Source organism: Misgurnus anguillicaudatus, chromosome 5 (assembly GCF_027580225.2).
Source record: "Misgurnus anguillicaudatus chromosome 5, ASM2758022v2, whole genome shotgun sequence".
Lineage (NCBI taxonomy): Eukaryota > Metazoa > Chordata > Actinopteri > Cypriniformes > Cobitidae > Misgurnus > Misgurnus anguillicaudatus.
In genome coordinates, this window is record NC_073341.2 from 24907726 (window position 1) to 24924293 (window position 16568).

Here is a 16568-nt window from a genome sequence, read left to right on the forward strand (position 1 = left end):
AGACCGGTCTATTATTAGTGTGAAACAGCAGCAAAGAACAAGCACTCTAATCAGTGAGCACTGTAGGGCGATGTTTGGTGGCCACTGGATGCTAATGTGGGTTGTGTGGTGCAGTGGATGCTGGGTAACATAGATGGAGTGCTATACTGTATCTTTATTAGTGTGCAGTCCCGACATTACATCAGTCATGTTCGCAACCTTACCCTTTCACCAAAGAAAGAAAATTTGTAATATGTGACACTTTTAATTGCCATTATAAATGAATTTGTAGCAGTACTGTTTGTGTCTCCCTGTTACCTTTTACCATTTTACTCTTTTTAAGTATGATTTATCTTCTTTTTCTAACACCAGACCATTGAATTCTCAGGCTGTGTCTAAAACTTAGACCTCGCTGCTGTACTGTCCAGTCAGTCAATAACTTCACAGGTAGCATTTTTCTATTAAGATACCTCCTATAAAGGAATTGGTTTGAGTCAAGGCACCATATGGTCACATCTAATGTTAAGTGTGCTTGAAATAACTTTATTAAGGAAATATGTAGGGACTACAGTGCTTTTTCTTAGTAGATTTGGATCTTACACTAAGCTAAAAATTGGAAAATTGTTTGTTCTAACTGTTCCTTTGTGATACCTATAGCTCACTCCATACTGAACATTTTATAAATCAGCCTTGTGTTGTTCCAAACTCCTTAGTCCTTTGATCGTCTTTGTAATACATTTTTAGTTATTTTTGATGACAACCGCAACTTTCATTTCATGCCGTCTAACGACTTAATTCAACAATTTGTTTTCCTTGTTGGTGTGTTCATGAGCAGACTATGAGTTCATGCCCGGACCTCCTGATGTAATTGCTTGGCAGTGTGAATGCTTGGTCTGCTTGCTGCTATGTATTTTGAGTAAGTTGAAGAACTTACAAGTTTGGAATTACACGGGGGTAATTAATTTATGAAAAAAATAAAACTATCCTTTTAAAGTTGACATAAAATGGAAAATGCGATTATCTTTATTTCCTTATCGCAATCTATGTCCAAGTTAAAACGGCTTTTGGAATGAGGAAAAATGTAGGAAAGGACTTGATTTCGTCAATTGGGAACTGATTGGATTGTTGGAAATTGTGTGTTGCAATCAAAAACACAAGGACTGATGATCAACTGCAGCAAGTCCCCCGTCCTCGCGAAATAACGCGGGACAGGAAGAAAAGTTGTTTCGAAGACGTTGGAAGTTAACATTTTTTATTAAAGATTATGAGGGCACATGAATAAAAAATTAAGTGCACAGATAAATCATTTGCCGGAAAAAAAACCCACTACAACAATCTATTAACTCTTTCCCCGTCGTTGACGACTTAACTTGTCAATTAAGAGAAAACGCTTCCCTGCCAATGACGAGTTTTTCCGGCAATTCACAATACTGCTATTATGCACCAGTTGGAGCTCTTACCCAACTTATGCAACCAGGAAGCAACCCCTCCCCTCAAACAGCTGTGTGCACTATGTGATCATCACTCTGAATAGGATTTCTATTCGAAGTCTGGCACAAAAATGCAATTATCTCAGCTTTTTGCTCAAAATTTTGTATTTTTGAAGAAACCTCTATTTGAGAGGTGATAAAAAGAGAACAATAGCAGATGGTCTGTTCTTTCATTTGATATACAGTATTGTATGTTTAAATATTTAAATAAGAACATTTTCTGGAAGGCATTAAACTTGCGCTGGCGCTGGCTGGCATTTTTTTTTAAAAAATGCTGGCAGAGAAGGAGTTAAAAATAAGATGTGTCAATTTCGATTTCATGGTGACCAAAAGAATCAATGAAATGGATTTGGACCACGTTCTTATTTTTAATACACATTTTTCTAACTAACTTCATTAGAAATACCAGTCCCTTCAGAAAAACGCGATTATGCGATCGCATGATTCAACACATAATCAGCCAAACTCCGCATATTTATGCGGGGGCACATTTTTTCAAATATGGTGCACTTTCGCAGCATAAATTGCAGATTTTCCATGCACAAAATATGCGGGGCTTGCATGATTTCATAATCCACACATTTTTGTAGCAAAAATAAGATATATCTTGCATGAAAGTTGAAAAATGTTGCATTTACTTAACACAAGCTGCAAACAGTTTTTGCAAGTTCCCGCAATTTTTGCAAGTTCCCGCAATTTCATTGCATAAAATTGCATAAATATCCAGCATATTCCATTGCATTGCATTTTTTAAGAAAACGTGCCGCAGGATCAAGGGTTTTTGCTTGCAACAATCAAACAAATTTCAATTCAAACACAATTAAATAAGTTTGAAAGTATACATTTTTATTACGCAAGCAAAGCACAAATTCACTTATAAAAGTGAAAGCATGTTACACACCTGAATTACAGTTCTTAAATGGATAGAACAGCACAGCAGAGATTTCGAGCCCATCACTCTTAACACCTGAGACAGTCCAGCACTTATATACGCTCCAAAGAGCAGAAATAATCCTCGTGTTATTCTGACTTTGAATTAGTCTGGACGCCTTGGTTTTAAAAGCGCAAAGGAGCTTGTGCCATTAATAAAATCCCAATCTAAACTGCCCATCCAGAACACGGCTCAGCCTGGGGACGAGTTATCTTCTGTAACGCTCTTGTTCAGCCAGCTGTGTGTTATGAAGGATTTCCACCACCCTCACGTTATTCCTCTCCTTGAGTCTCCAAATCTGGCATCACAGATTCGCCGCAAACCACTTACTTTGATTGGTAGGGGACTTTTTAAAATGTTTATGTGCTGAGAAGCATTATAGCTGAGAGCAACAGAAGCAGACTGTACATATTTTCCTGCTGACATGGCATGGATGGTTTTTTCATGCCTAAGTAAGTGTGAGAGAGAAGGAGCGAGAGCTCAGAGGTTAATGAGGATGGACAGGTTTGGCATTTGAGGGGAGGAAGAGGAGGATTCTCATCATCTTCACGCTCCTGTTACCATGGAAACCTGACCTTGTAACCCCTGAATCTTTCTGCTCTTACCAGAAGGTGTCTCATGGAAACGTCGACAGTTCATATTCAGAGGGCCAGCCCCGAACGATAAAGAAACACAGTGGCATCTTCACACTTCATCCTTTGCTCACTTCATCTCATCATTTCTAACATCATGTGAGAAGTTGAGGAGCGCTACACACAGATGGATGTGATTTTTGTTTTACGCTTTAGTGCATTTCCTTAATGATAAACCTAACCTTCACAGAAAACCCATTAGCATTTTTAGACTTTAATTGTAAAGTATATTTAATAAGCCACTTTTCTTTTGGCGACCTTGTTCCCCACAATATCAGTAATTAGACTTTTTATTATTATTATTATTAAACATTTGTTCCAGGCAATCTGTGACCCTTTCTGTAAAATCCAGGCTTAAAGGGACACTCCACTTTTTGAAAATATGCTCATTTTTGAGCTCTCCTAGAGTTAAACATTTGATTTTTACCGTTTTGGAATCCATTCAGCTGATTTCTGGGTCTTGGCGGTACCACTTTTAGCATAGCTTAGCATAATCCCTTAAATCAGATTAGACCATTAGCATTAGCCCGAAAATAGTCCCCAGTTATTGAAAGTTACCAAGGGGACTATTTTCGGGCACTGCGTAATATCATTGCGCCTTCTGCAGCCATGTTACAGCAGCAAAGTCCTTGATTATTACGCAGAATGAGAGTATAGTTCCTAACCATATCTGCCTAGAAAATCACAACTTTTAATTTTCCGTCTGTCTTAGTACACGATGTAACTACAGAAGAGTCAAGTTTTAAATAGGAAAAATATCCAAACTCTTTGGTTTTCAGCGCAATGCTAATGGTCTAATCAGATTCAATGGATTATGCTGAGATATGCTAAAAGTGGTACCGCTAGGGTGGCCATTCGTGCCAGTTCCGCCAGACACGTCCCGAACATGTTTTCGGGTTCGTTCTCCGGAAGTCGTGCTGGTCGACCGCATACGTCATCAAGGTTTAATATTTCGGGTTTAATTTCAGAAAAGCAACCATTACATTTCAAGGTAAGAATGAAACTACAATGATTGTATGTCTTAAAAGAAATAAATCTTAATTTTCGAATGTATTTTAACTGAAATGTGAGAACCTCAAAGACGTATGCGGTCGAGCAACGTGACTTCCGGAGAACGAACCCGAAAACATGTTTGACCCGGAAATCAGCTGAATGGATTCCAAAACGGTAAAAATTAAATGTTTAACTCTAGGAGAGCTGGAAAATGACCATATTGTCGAAAAAAGTGGAGTGTAGGGCTGTGACGATAACCGCGTCACCGCATCACCGCAGTAATTAGATGACTACCACGGTGCTGAGGTCATCATCGTCATCACCGCACTTTTTTATATTTTCATTATTTATTTATTTTGCTGGTGAAAGTTACAGAAGTCATATTCTGTATGATATGAAGTATACACAAAAGTCATTAGGGCTTTTCACACCTGAAATTGTTAACCCTGGGTTATTCTAAACCCAGGGTTAACGGAATCCTGGGTTATTTTTTTCATGTTTCACACTGTTCAAACTTAACCAGGGGTTAACAGATAACCCTGGGTATTCATTATTTACACGTTTCACACTGTGCATTCCTAAACCCTGGGTCAGGAGTCTCCAACCCAGTTTCAACACACCTGTCTGTAATTATCAAGCCTTGATTAGCTACTTCAGCTGTGTTTAATTAGGGTCATAACATTCTAACCCTGCTTCGTTTCACACTGCATGCGTTTGGCACCACAATGCGGGGTTAACACCACAAATGCGGTGCTAACCCTGCTCCGGAGCAGGGTTTCATAACCCTGGGTAAAAAGCGGTGCTAACACCGCTTTCAAATTACAGGTGTGAAACGCTCCTTAACCCAGGGTTAAAAGCGGGGTTTAGAATGAAGATAACCCAGGGTTAAGCGCAGTGTGAAAACCCCTACTGTTAATCATAATTTACTGTCTTCCATCCTGTGTTCAGGGCTTCTAGAGAAAAAAACAGGGGAGGGATTAAACATATATAGGGGTTTATTATGTGCGCGTGTCTGATTATTGTTATTTAATCACTTAATTTCAGTACTTGGTGTCTACCGAAAATTTTCAATTAAATGCACACAAATACTGTCACAGCTGCAACCTTCTTAAACATGAAGCCATTAATTTAAGCGCCCAGGTGCTCTGATATTTCTAGCATGCCATGGAACGGTCCTTCCAACTCACTCACTGCGCGAATACAACCAATAACAGAAGCTCAAGTGCAAGAAAATCTAAGCCACGCGCATTACATTATTCAGGTGCAAGAAGGTGTCCGGGCAGAATGAAATGCGCATTGGTAATGATAAGAATAGCATAATTATATAAAACTATAATGGGCAAAACATGCCAACTATCGTTATGAAGGCTATAGCGCAATCGGCTGTAGACATGTCTGACTATGGTAGCGAGGAAATGCTACTATCTAAAATCAAATCTTTTGATGATTAACTATCATGTGGCGTTTGTCGGACTTGGGAGCACCAAACATACCTTTAGTAAAGCATAAAACTTCAGCCCAGCAACGACAGTTGGAAATCTCCAAGACTTTTGCGAGATGAGCGAAGTACCAAAGGGACAGCACAGCAGTCAGGCAGGTGAGCGCTAACATACTGACAGCGTGACTCGCTAATGGTTTAAACTAATTTCTCCAGCTCAGGATCAAAAAACTCTTATTACGTTCTTGATTATGTAAATGGGCAGCAGAAATTTAGAGCATTGATTGGAGTATCTATATGTTTTGGGCAGTTATTTACGGGATGATGCAATAGGCTATTTCGTTTCGTATCTGCTTTGAAAAATTCTAATGAAACATATTAACTATAGTAACATGAAATAGTATTTATTTTCGATATCTTTTGAGTTTAATATGAATTATGGAACAGTTTTTGTCATTGGTTGTAACCCATTTTATTGTGCAATAAATTATTTAACGTTCAACCGGTTGCGTTTGGAGGAATGCGTTATATGCACGGAGTGTTACCCGAAAAACACTCTAAAAATGTCTAAAGAAATTGGAATCAAGGTTTTGCTTACAAGAAACAATGTTAAGCTCGACATGTTCTGTCTAGTTTTTTTCTGGTTGCTATTTTATGATATGTATTGTACAAAATGGGTTATAAACAATGACAAAAAATTATATAATTCCTATTACGTTCAAAACATGTATATAAAAAGCTATGGAAATACATATTATTTCATGTTTTTAATAATAAATAAGAATACTGTTCCCCGATGCTTTGGCGGGGGGTGTGGGGGGTCTGGTTTGGGGTTGCTTGGGCTTTGGGGGGTCACTGTTATGCGGTTAACCGCATAACCGCGTGATTTTTTGATGCTTCACCGCGGTGAGAAAAAAATCCTAACTGTCACAGCCCTAGTGGAGTGTCCCTTTAAGTCTCATAATCTCATTATGAGATAGAAGCATAGTTTAAATTTAATCTTTGACATGGTCGTACACAGTCAATTTAAAGATATTAAGTTTATATTTTTTACAAAATGTTCTTTACATCATGCAAGATGATTTCATGTAGAAATAAGTATATTATAAAAATGACTTAAACTAGCTGGGTTTTCACAGAACGGATCACATAAAATCAAAACCCAACACACAACACAACAGTTATCTTAAAACAGCCCCACCAATTCCTCTACTACCATTTAATGTAAGATTTCATCAGGATGACCACATGTCCACTCATAAACTTGTAATCGTTCTCATCTTGGAAAAACTCATTTCCTCTCGCTCCCTCTAGAGAACCCAATATGCGGTCATCCAGCCTGGCTCCTAAAGGAAGCACACAAGAGTTTTCAGCATGATTTTGAGGGTTGAAGTGTGATAGCTGTACTCAGAGCAGACAGCATGTGGGAGTTCGGTTCTGGGAGAGTTTGACTAGTTGTAATGCGAATATCTCGCCTGGCCAGACCCTGTTTCCTGTCTTCTCATCCGGAGCTTATAAACGAGATGCTACAGCTATCTGCACGATCAGACAGTGGTCAGAAAAAGCACATTTCTCTGTAGCAGACACACACACACACACACAGAATGGTTGCATATCTTGGTAACTGGTTTAGAGTCACTTGTGCTCGTATTTTTAGTCACCGATTAATCTTCGGGTCATTACATATGTAGATCACTGTGAGTAATAAGCATCCCCTAAACTCATTTAACTTTGTAAACCAGGCAAAATTATGTCATCTGCAGTATAAACTTCACATTGCATGTTACCCTATCCTACTAGCCAACTCAATTTTGGCATATGCTTTTTTCTAAAACGGTTTACAGTGCATAGGTATGCATTGCAATATGTTTCCTGGGGGTGAAACCCATGACATTTGCTAACTCTGCCAGTTGAGCTACAGGAACTTCTCATCCAGAATTCAGCTTGAAATAAATTATTTACTTACAAAGCTATCTATAGACGGTTTCAGCAGTAACAACATAAACAAACGGCTTTCGTGAAACAATCAATAAAAGAATCAATAACAAACTTTTAGAGTAGTTTAATTTTGATAACAAGCAAAATAAATAACAACTAGATTACCTTGAAATCATAGCTAAAGCGTATCAAAAACGGCCAACGCTATTCATATTTTTGCGAGTTGGCTAATTCGTTTTAATTCATACGTTTCTTACGTTTTTGTACGATTTGCCTTGACCCCTGTGGCGTTGGAGTTAGGTGCGGTGTTGGTTTGCATTGTTGTTTTTACATGAGAATTGCATTTTTTTGCACAATTAACTTTGTATGAATCATACGAATTAGCCAACTTGTAAAATATGTACGAATTCTCGAGAGATCAGGCTGGATCAGCTGCCAAACCCCCTTCACATAGCGGTGATCCATGGTCGCCATTTCCCATCATCTTTAGGAAACCAAAACATTTGATATTTTTGGTGAGGTATTTGTTCCAGAGTTTAGTTTAGCTACTAGCCAGACCATTAAACAAACAGAGAACGGAAGTTAGGTTACGTCCAGACGTGTAACCGCGACAATGCACGTGCGTCGATAAAACTGTCTATAGACGGTTTCAGCAGTAAAAACATAAACAAGCGGCTGTCGTGGTACGCACGTAACTTCCGGTAAATAACAACAAAGTTCTTTAAACGTAGTTTATTTATATAACAAGCAAAAAAAAACACATATACAACCTAGGAAACCAAAACATTTGTTATTTTCGACGAGGAATTTGTTCAAGAGATCAGTTTAGCAACTAGTCAGACCATTTAAAAAACAAAACCGGAAGTAAAGTTCGGATCCAGACGTGTGTCCGATGAAACCGTCTATAATCTCACATTTTACAATCTCACTGAACTTCTCCAACCATCCACATGAGAGTCTAGCTATGTGGTTTTATCCTAGCAAGCAATTTTGTGTTTAAAAGACGTCGGATGGCTCTCCAAACACAGCCCAGACGTCTAGGCTGAAACAAGGTAAAATTTGGGCTATCTGGGAATTTTTTATCTATAGCCCAAAAACAAATAATACATTATCTCGCAAGTTATTTTGGTAAAAATTACATTTTTGAACAAATTCAATTTTATTTTATGTAGAAGTGGTGTTAGCCATTGCTGGACTAGGGTCTACCTAGACAATAAAATGACGGCTATTGCTTGCTGGTATATGTTTAGATGCTTTGCACGTTTTAATTACCAGAGGAAATCCTCTTTAAGACAAATGAAAAAAGTGATGCAAAGGCTAAGAGAGGTATAAAGAGACAAGGAGAGAAAGAGCATTGCTGTTGTAATGATACAAAGCTCATATGACCTTCTTACAATGTTCGGTACATTCATCTACACACACTCGCACACAAGTACACAAACAGCAAGGTCAGTCAACGCCATTACAATATTTCTTCAGTATTGTCAAAGCTTCTCCATGTTACACAGCTTACGTTTAGACACAGGATGCACTCAAAACATTTGTGTTGAATGAAATCCAAAGATCACAGATCTTTATCTAGTCTGTCAGAAATATTTTTTAAATGCAATGAATGCTTAGCTTAAAGGAACTCCTGCCAGGGTTGGAACCTGAATGTAAAAGTGTGAATTACCGAAAAACGATTAACTTTTATATAATGTAGTGATTTTAATCTGGAGCTTTAGGCTTCAATTATTAGACTCGAATCCATCAGGGGGGACAATCAGAGTTCTCATCAGAGAGAAGATGAATGAGAGGGATCCTGCTAGGACTCGTAATGAATCAAGGAGAATGATCTTCCTAGATGAGGATTTTGAGTGTGTGTGCCTACGTGTGTGCCTGTGTGTGTGTGTGTGTGTGTGCGCACTTTTGTGTCGTGTAACTTTTTGGATGAAAGTATTTGTTATTGTTTGTTGTGGATCAGTGCACAGAGAAGACAAACTAATCAATAAGAGTAAAACATCCAGAACCAAGTAGGCATAAATGAGCTTTCCAGCGAGCTGTTTTTAACATCTTATTAAGATCTTTTAAAGGATCTTGCCTTTCGACTGATTGATTTCTGCTCTCTCTTTCCATTTAAGCTAGCTAAGCTCTTATTAAATTATCATAAATTTATCGTAAAGAAACTTTTTTGTAGTCTCTGGTGAAACACTGTTTGGTTTCTTTGGGTTTTTTTTGTTTCCAGTTAACATGGTATTAATCTCGCATAATACTGAAGGTCTGGTATTTTTTGCTGCTTTTTCTGGACAAAGCCCGCCCACAAGGTTGTTTGAGTGACATGTCAAACCACCAATCACAGTTTGTTTCGTCTAGCATCACGCTTCGGACTCCCCACAATAACGAGCTGGCTGGCAACAAGTCAGTTATTGAAATAACCAGCCGCAACCGAATAGCATCTAAATAAACAACATTACTCACCATAGAACAACGTTGTGCACTTCATCAACAGCCACACCAATGAGACGCTCCCAGAAAACATCTGTTTCAAGCATATACAAGCAATTCAACAGAACCAAACTTTTTGACTCCACTAACTGCGTCAAGAAAAACTTCTTGGACTTCTTTTAGAGAGTCTATGCTGCGAACTTTGCATATTTTGTAGAATCCAATGTTTAGCTGATCATGATAACTGGTCATTATTATCCACGTGAACACGACTGATTCTCTTCCTCAATGGAACGTCAGAGCTTTGTTTTCCAGGGACCAAAATAATCGAGACACTCGCGTCTCCTGGAAATCCGGTATATTTCAACCAATCAAAGACAACTTCGACATTCCCACAGGGTTTCCAGGAAAGTGTACGATAAACATAAGACTTTTAGCCAATTCTGTGGGCGTGACATCTGAGGCTGAGACTAACATGGAATTAGCTTACTGGGTCATGGTACAAAACTTGTAGCATTTGTGCCTTTGTTAAGGGGGTCGCACACCGGACACCCAGCTCAGCGCCGCGCCGTTCTAAAAAAAAAAGAACATTGTTTTCTATGAGTATTCCCACACCGGCACCGACAGGTGGCGCCTGTCCGCGGCGCCCAGCTTTGACTCAGGAAGTTGCTCAAATCCGTCGCGCCACAGAGCACCACTCACATAGTTTAAGATTAAATAACATCATATTTGTCCCAAATCATTAACGATTAACATTGGCTGCTAACGTATATTTTGCATTTTGAAGTAGACGCTATCTGACTAAGCTTGCACTATTTAATGTGCACTTCTGGTTTACGATACATCCGACTTGTCCTAGACGCGTCTTGATGCGGCGCAGCTCCTCAACTGTATGTAACTGTGTGCATATTTTTTTGAGACTTAGAAAAATGTGTTTAATGTGTTCATATGAAGAGTTTCGTTGCAAAACAAGATAAATCCATTTTTAACATTTTTGTCAAAAGATGTTTATTATTATGTTATCATGTTATTATTTTGTTTTATGGTGCTACTTAGCTGTATTTTTTAAGTTATGAAGGTTTTAAATCAAAACAAACCAACTGCAGTTGCATTAAAATTAATTGGAATGCACAACCAAAAAAACGCGATTTCTGAACAATTAAAAAAACAGTGGTTATCTCGTTTTGCAACGAAACTCTTCATATATAACCCTGCATGTGAACAGTGCCGATCCTTCTTATACCCAAATTAGACAAGTTGCATAGGGCCTCCAGACCACTAGGGAGACGCCTGGATCTCAAAATAATGTAAATAGCATTATACCAAATCAAAATGATTATTATGTTTAGCTTAAAATGTTCAGCGCAGTGTTTAAAATTTTAAGTTGATTAAACATGATTAAATTAAGTTGAATTTACTCAATAATGTGGTTATTTAAAATTACTTAAATTACTCACATTTTAATGTTATTTTAACTCAAATTTTGGTTAAAAAACAGAAATTACATTTTTTAAATATAGTTTACTCATTTTATTTAATTAAATCTAATGCTCATAATATTTTTTACAGTGTACCTTTTCTAAAAGCATGCAACATATTAAAATGTATCCGACTCTCTTTTCCAAACATGTTTTTCAGAAATTGTGCACTCCGCTTTTAAATTATAATTCATTTTTAATTTAATATTCATATAGGCAATGCCTTAGATTTGAGATATAGCCCCAAAACACTGTTCTGCCTTAATTCAAACATCACAAATGCTCCCATTTCATTTTTCTTCTTATAGAGCCACCTCAGATGCCTGATCAAGACAGTAACACCTGCCTAAAAGTCCCACGTGGACATATTTTACACCTGCCACACCAGCCTGACCTCACAGAAATAGACTGGAATACATTTGGTCTTTCTCCATCTGCTCTCATCCGAACACACACACACTCAGGACAACGATGCAAGACCATTTCCTCTGATTGAAATTAATTTATTCACGCCAGCACACTGGTTTTGGCATCTATTAATCCGCCTTTATTAAATTTCACACCTTCACCCTTGAAGTTAATTAAAATAGTGATAGAAGGGGGTGCTGTATCACTCTGCCTGACATCTCTCTCTCTTTTCTGCATTCCTCCTCTCTTCTTTCTCATTTCGCTTTGTTTGAACAATCTCCTAATCACATTTAACAGTCCCACACCTGCACTGAGAGCAGCTCCCATTCATAACAACTCCATGGACAACACAATTTACCTGTCAGAGTTTAACCATAGGCTTTCTGATAGGCTCATTTCCATAAACCCTGATCTGCCCTTCTCTTCTCAATTCAGCAGATTGAAGTGTCGGGCTACTGTTGTGCGTGCGGTGATGTCTGAATTTTTTTCGGGAGCTGACGTTCACTTGAGACAGGTTTAGGGAGGATTGTTGCTGTTATCTGCAGGCAAGGACCCTCAGGTATTATACTGCGAAAACTCTGGCGTTCATATACGTTGACACCTCCAGGCCAAATATGAAAGAGGTTTTATATGAGTTTTGAAAGCTCTTTTATGACAGATTATGGGATTGTTGGTTGTTCGCTGACATTGTTGTTAAAACGTCAAGTAGTCATAGACACACAGTCAGTTCATTTATAGTACGCAGTTCATTTGTATATGTGTCTTTCAGCGTGTTCAACAGTAAGGTTGCAAACTAATTAAAGATTAAAAATAGTAATACAGATCCCCAATTTCACAATTGAACATTGTGGATCATACATTATTTCTGAAAGTCTGATATACAGTTGTAGAAAATTCAAATTACCACAAGTCATTCTATGCAGATAGTGGAGAAGAAATCTGCTCCTTTGATTGCATGAACCTTCGGTGATTTTCAGCTCATAGTGAAAAGCTCCAATACACATCTACAAAACCAATGGAGGGGAGAATAGAGACTGAACAGGGAGACCTTTTTTACCCACGATACCCTTTTTCTGCTGCCCATCTGCCTCCACTTGGGGTAATGGAGTGTTATAGGCTAATGCCGGTCATTAATTCTGCATGGGTAATTTAACATCCAAAGCGAAGTAGGCGATCAGAACGGGGAATCTGTGGAGTTCTGCTCTATAAAAAATGGATGGAAAATACCTTTCACCTCCCTTTAATTAATTCATTCTGGGTTTTTTGTGCTGTGCTTTGATACGCGTGCTTTGTACATAGTCGAAAAGACTGGGGGTTGTTGTACATGCGCTTTGTAAATTGAGTATAAGGTGACTAAATCCAATCAAAGCTTGTTTTCTCTGTGACTTACCCCATGCAGTGTGACAACCATATCCTACTGTAAAAAAAGATGGACGTAGTGTCCGTGATGTCACCCATAGGTTTCTGAAGATGGTTTTTGAAGCGTAAAGTAGGCGGTGCCTGCCATCGCCATCTTGGTCACGCGTCACCCTGCGCATCACTTGCGGATATCCGAAAATGGGTAAAAAGGTGGGACGTGGGTGAAGCTGAGGTGGCTGGTTGCTAAAAACCACGCCCGCCTAGCTTGAATCTAGTTACAGCAGTGGCTGTTCAACCGCCACTCAAGTGGCCACGCCCTTAATTATGCAGAGCGTTAAGGCTTAATATCATTTAAACGGATGAGTTACAAAATAATTCACCCCCCTCACAGTTGTTATGAAAGACTAAATTAGCTATACAGTTCAAAAACCCTTTTTGAACCAGGCTGTAATTATATTATTTTCGACTGTAATGTTGGCCATTTTAATATGGAGGTCTATGGGAATTGACTCCCTTTTGGAGCCAGCCTCTAGTGGCCAGTCGATGAATTGCATTCGAAATCACTTCCATATTGGCTTCCTCAGAGAGATCAAAAGGTTGCCCCTTGGTGACAACACATACTGCTATCGGAACGTAGCCCCTTATGGAACGGCTGAAATTCCACAAGGGGGTGTATTTGTTCCTCAGACGTTGCAGAATAAACTTGACATCCGAATATATTCATTATAAATCGTGAATGAAAAGTGAGATTCGAACGAATGTCTGTTAGTGAACTAATTGTATACACTATTTATATCTTAATTCGGTGAGAAACGTCAAGATTGTGAGATGAACAAATCGTTTTGGATTAAAAGGCTTGGATATTCCAATTCCTTGGACTTTTGGGGATTTATGAACATATCCTACATAACGGCGCCGCGCGGTTCAGGTAACTAACAACTAGATTACAGTTTTATGACTGCTAAAAATCATATTATGCTTTGTGTGTGTGCTTAATTGAAAGTCTAAGCTTTACAACGATGTGCCGCATGACCGTATATTTTGAAGATTTAATGCTTCAAAGGTACAATGACGTAATGCAGCCTCACATGCAAGGGAGGGGGTGTACCGTGTACGGCACAGTGTTCCTTATCAGGTTAAAGTGTTCTTTATCGTTTTTCCCCTGGGAAATATCTCAATAGCTTTTTGTAATAACGAGTTTAAGACATTTATCTACAGTATACCTTTAAAAATACACTCACCTAAAGGATTATTAGAAACACCAGTTCAATTTCTCATTAATGCAACTATCTAATCAACCAATCACATGGCAGTTGCTTCAATGCTTTTTGGGGTGTGGTCCTGGTCAAGATAATCTCCTGAACTCCAAACTGAATGTCAGAATGGCAAAGAAAGGTGATTTAAGCCATTTTGAGGGTGGAATGTTTTCACAATCTGCTCAGTTACTGGGATATTCACGCACAACCATTTCTAGGGTTTACAAAGAATGGTGTGAAAAGGGAAAAACATCCAGTATGCGGCAGTCCTGTGGGCGAAAATGCCTTGTTGATGCTAGAGGTCAGAGGAGAATGAGTCGACTGATTCAAGCTGATAGAAGAGCAACTTTGACTGAAATAACCACTCGTTACAACCGAGGTATGCAGCAAAGCATTTGTGAAGTCACAACATGCACAACCTTGAGGCGGATGGGCTACAACAGCAGATGACCCCGCTGGGTACCACTTATCTCCACTACAAATAGGAATAAGAGGCTACAATTTGCACGAGCTCACCAAAATTGACAGTTGAAGACTGAAAAAATGTTGCCTGGTCTGATGAGTCTCGATTTCTGTTGAGACATTCAGATGGTAGAGTCAGAATTTGGCTGAAACAGAATGAGAACTTGGAACCATCATGCCTTGTTACCACTGTGCATGCTGGTGGTGTAATGGTGTGAGGGATGTTTTCTTGGCACACTTTAGGCCCCTTAGTGCCAATTGGGCATTGTTTAAATGCCACGGCCTACCTGAGCATTGTTTCTGACCATGTCCATCCCTTTATGACCACCATGTACCCATCCTCTGATGGCTACTTCCAGCAGGGTAATGCACCATGTCACAAAGCTCATCATTTCAAATTGGTTTCTTGAACATGACAATGAGTTCACTGTACTAAAATGGCCCTCACAGTCACCAGATCTCAACCCAATAGAGCAGGGGTCGGCAACTGGCGGCCCGCGGGCCAAAAGTGGCCCGCCAGCAATATTTTCTGGCCCACCGGATTAATTTGAAGTACGTTTTTTAAATTTTTTTTAATCAGACTTTTTTATTTTACAATAACAGTTTACAAAAATGTCCCCGTGTATCATTCCTTCATTCGTTTTTTCAAATCAAAACCAAAAAGAAAATAAAGAAAAACGACTTGTTTTTCTATTATAATTTCCTGAACTAAAATCAAACGACTCGTTTTCTGAATGTGCGCTCAGATCAAAAATAAAAAAATGAATGAAAACGGGTTCGGACAAATTTTAATTGAACACCTTAGCAGACATATACCAATGAAATAAATTTAAACAGATCAGTTACTAACAGATTACATTTTAATAAGGGTTTTAATAAGGGTTTGAATAGCAACCATGCTTTCCTGTAAGTCTCATTCGCTTACAGTCCGACTTTTGAACTTTTTTCATTATTATTTATTCGCGTATATTATTATTATTATTATTATTTATTGCTACGCTGACAAATAGCAAGAATGTCCTGAAAAAAATGCGTATAATAGCTATCTTAACGGGCCGCTTTTTCTCGTTCTCTTTCTCTACCAGCGCATCCGCGATCATAACTGTCATTAGAGTTTGAGCATACTTCTAAAACACAATCGATCAAATAATTGCAGAGGTATGACTTCATGAATCATTTGCAAATTTACCTCGTAAATCATGTCAATTCATCAAGACGTTAAACTCCGTGACATTGCAAATTACTGAAAAGTAATTGCTGGCTTTTAGAAACCACTACAAAATATGATAAAAATAAACTCTTTTACTGCAATAATATTTTAACTAATACACTTTTAAAGTAGATTTGAAAGGAATACTGTTGTTTTCTGCTACTTGAACTTGGGGCTCGAGCACCCGACTGGTTCGACCTGCCTTCGAAAACAGCAAGTCAAGTTCGTTTACCGTTAATTATTAAGACTAAATGGTCAGGTAAATTCGTTAAAAAACTGAAAGTAATCCGCCAAAATATGGTTTTACATGTCTATTAAAATAAAGCCATTATTAATTTTCCTAACGCATAGTTCTTTGATCTTTACCTCCGTTTAAAACGTTATAAATTTGGCAAAGGAGGATGTTCAGCAATTTGAACAGCAACTCCGCAACCAACTCGGTTTATGATGGTGAGAAATTTGAGTGAGAGGCTTTGTCCTATTTAATTTATTATTTATATTTCATTATAAATACAACGAATACAATGTTAAAATAATATTTTTATTGGCACGGACACAATTTTTGTATAA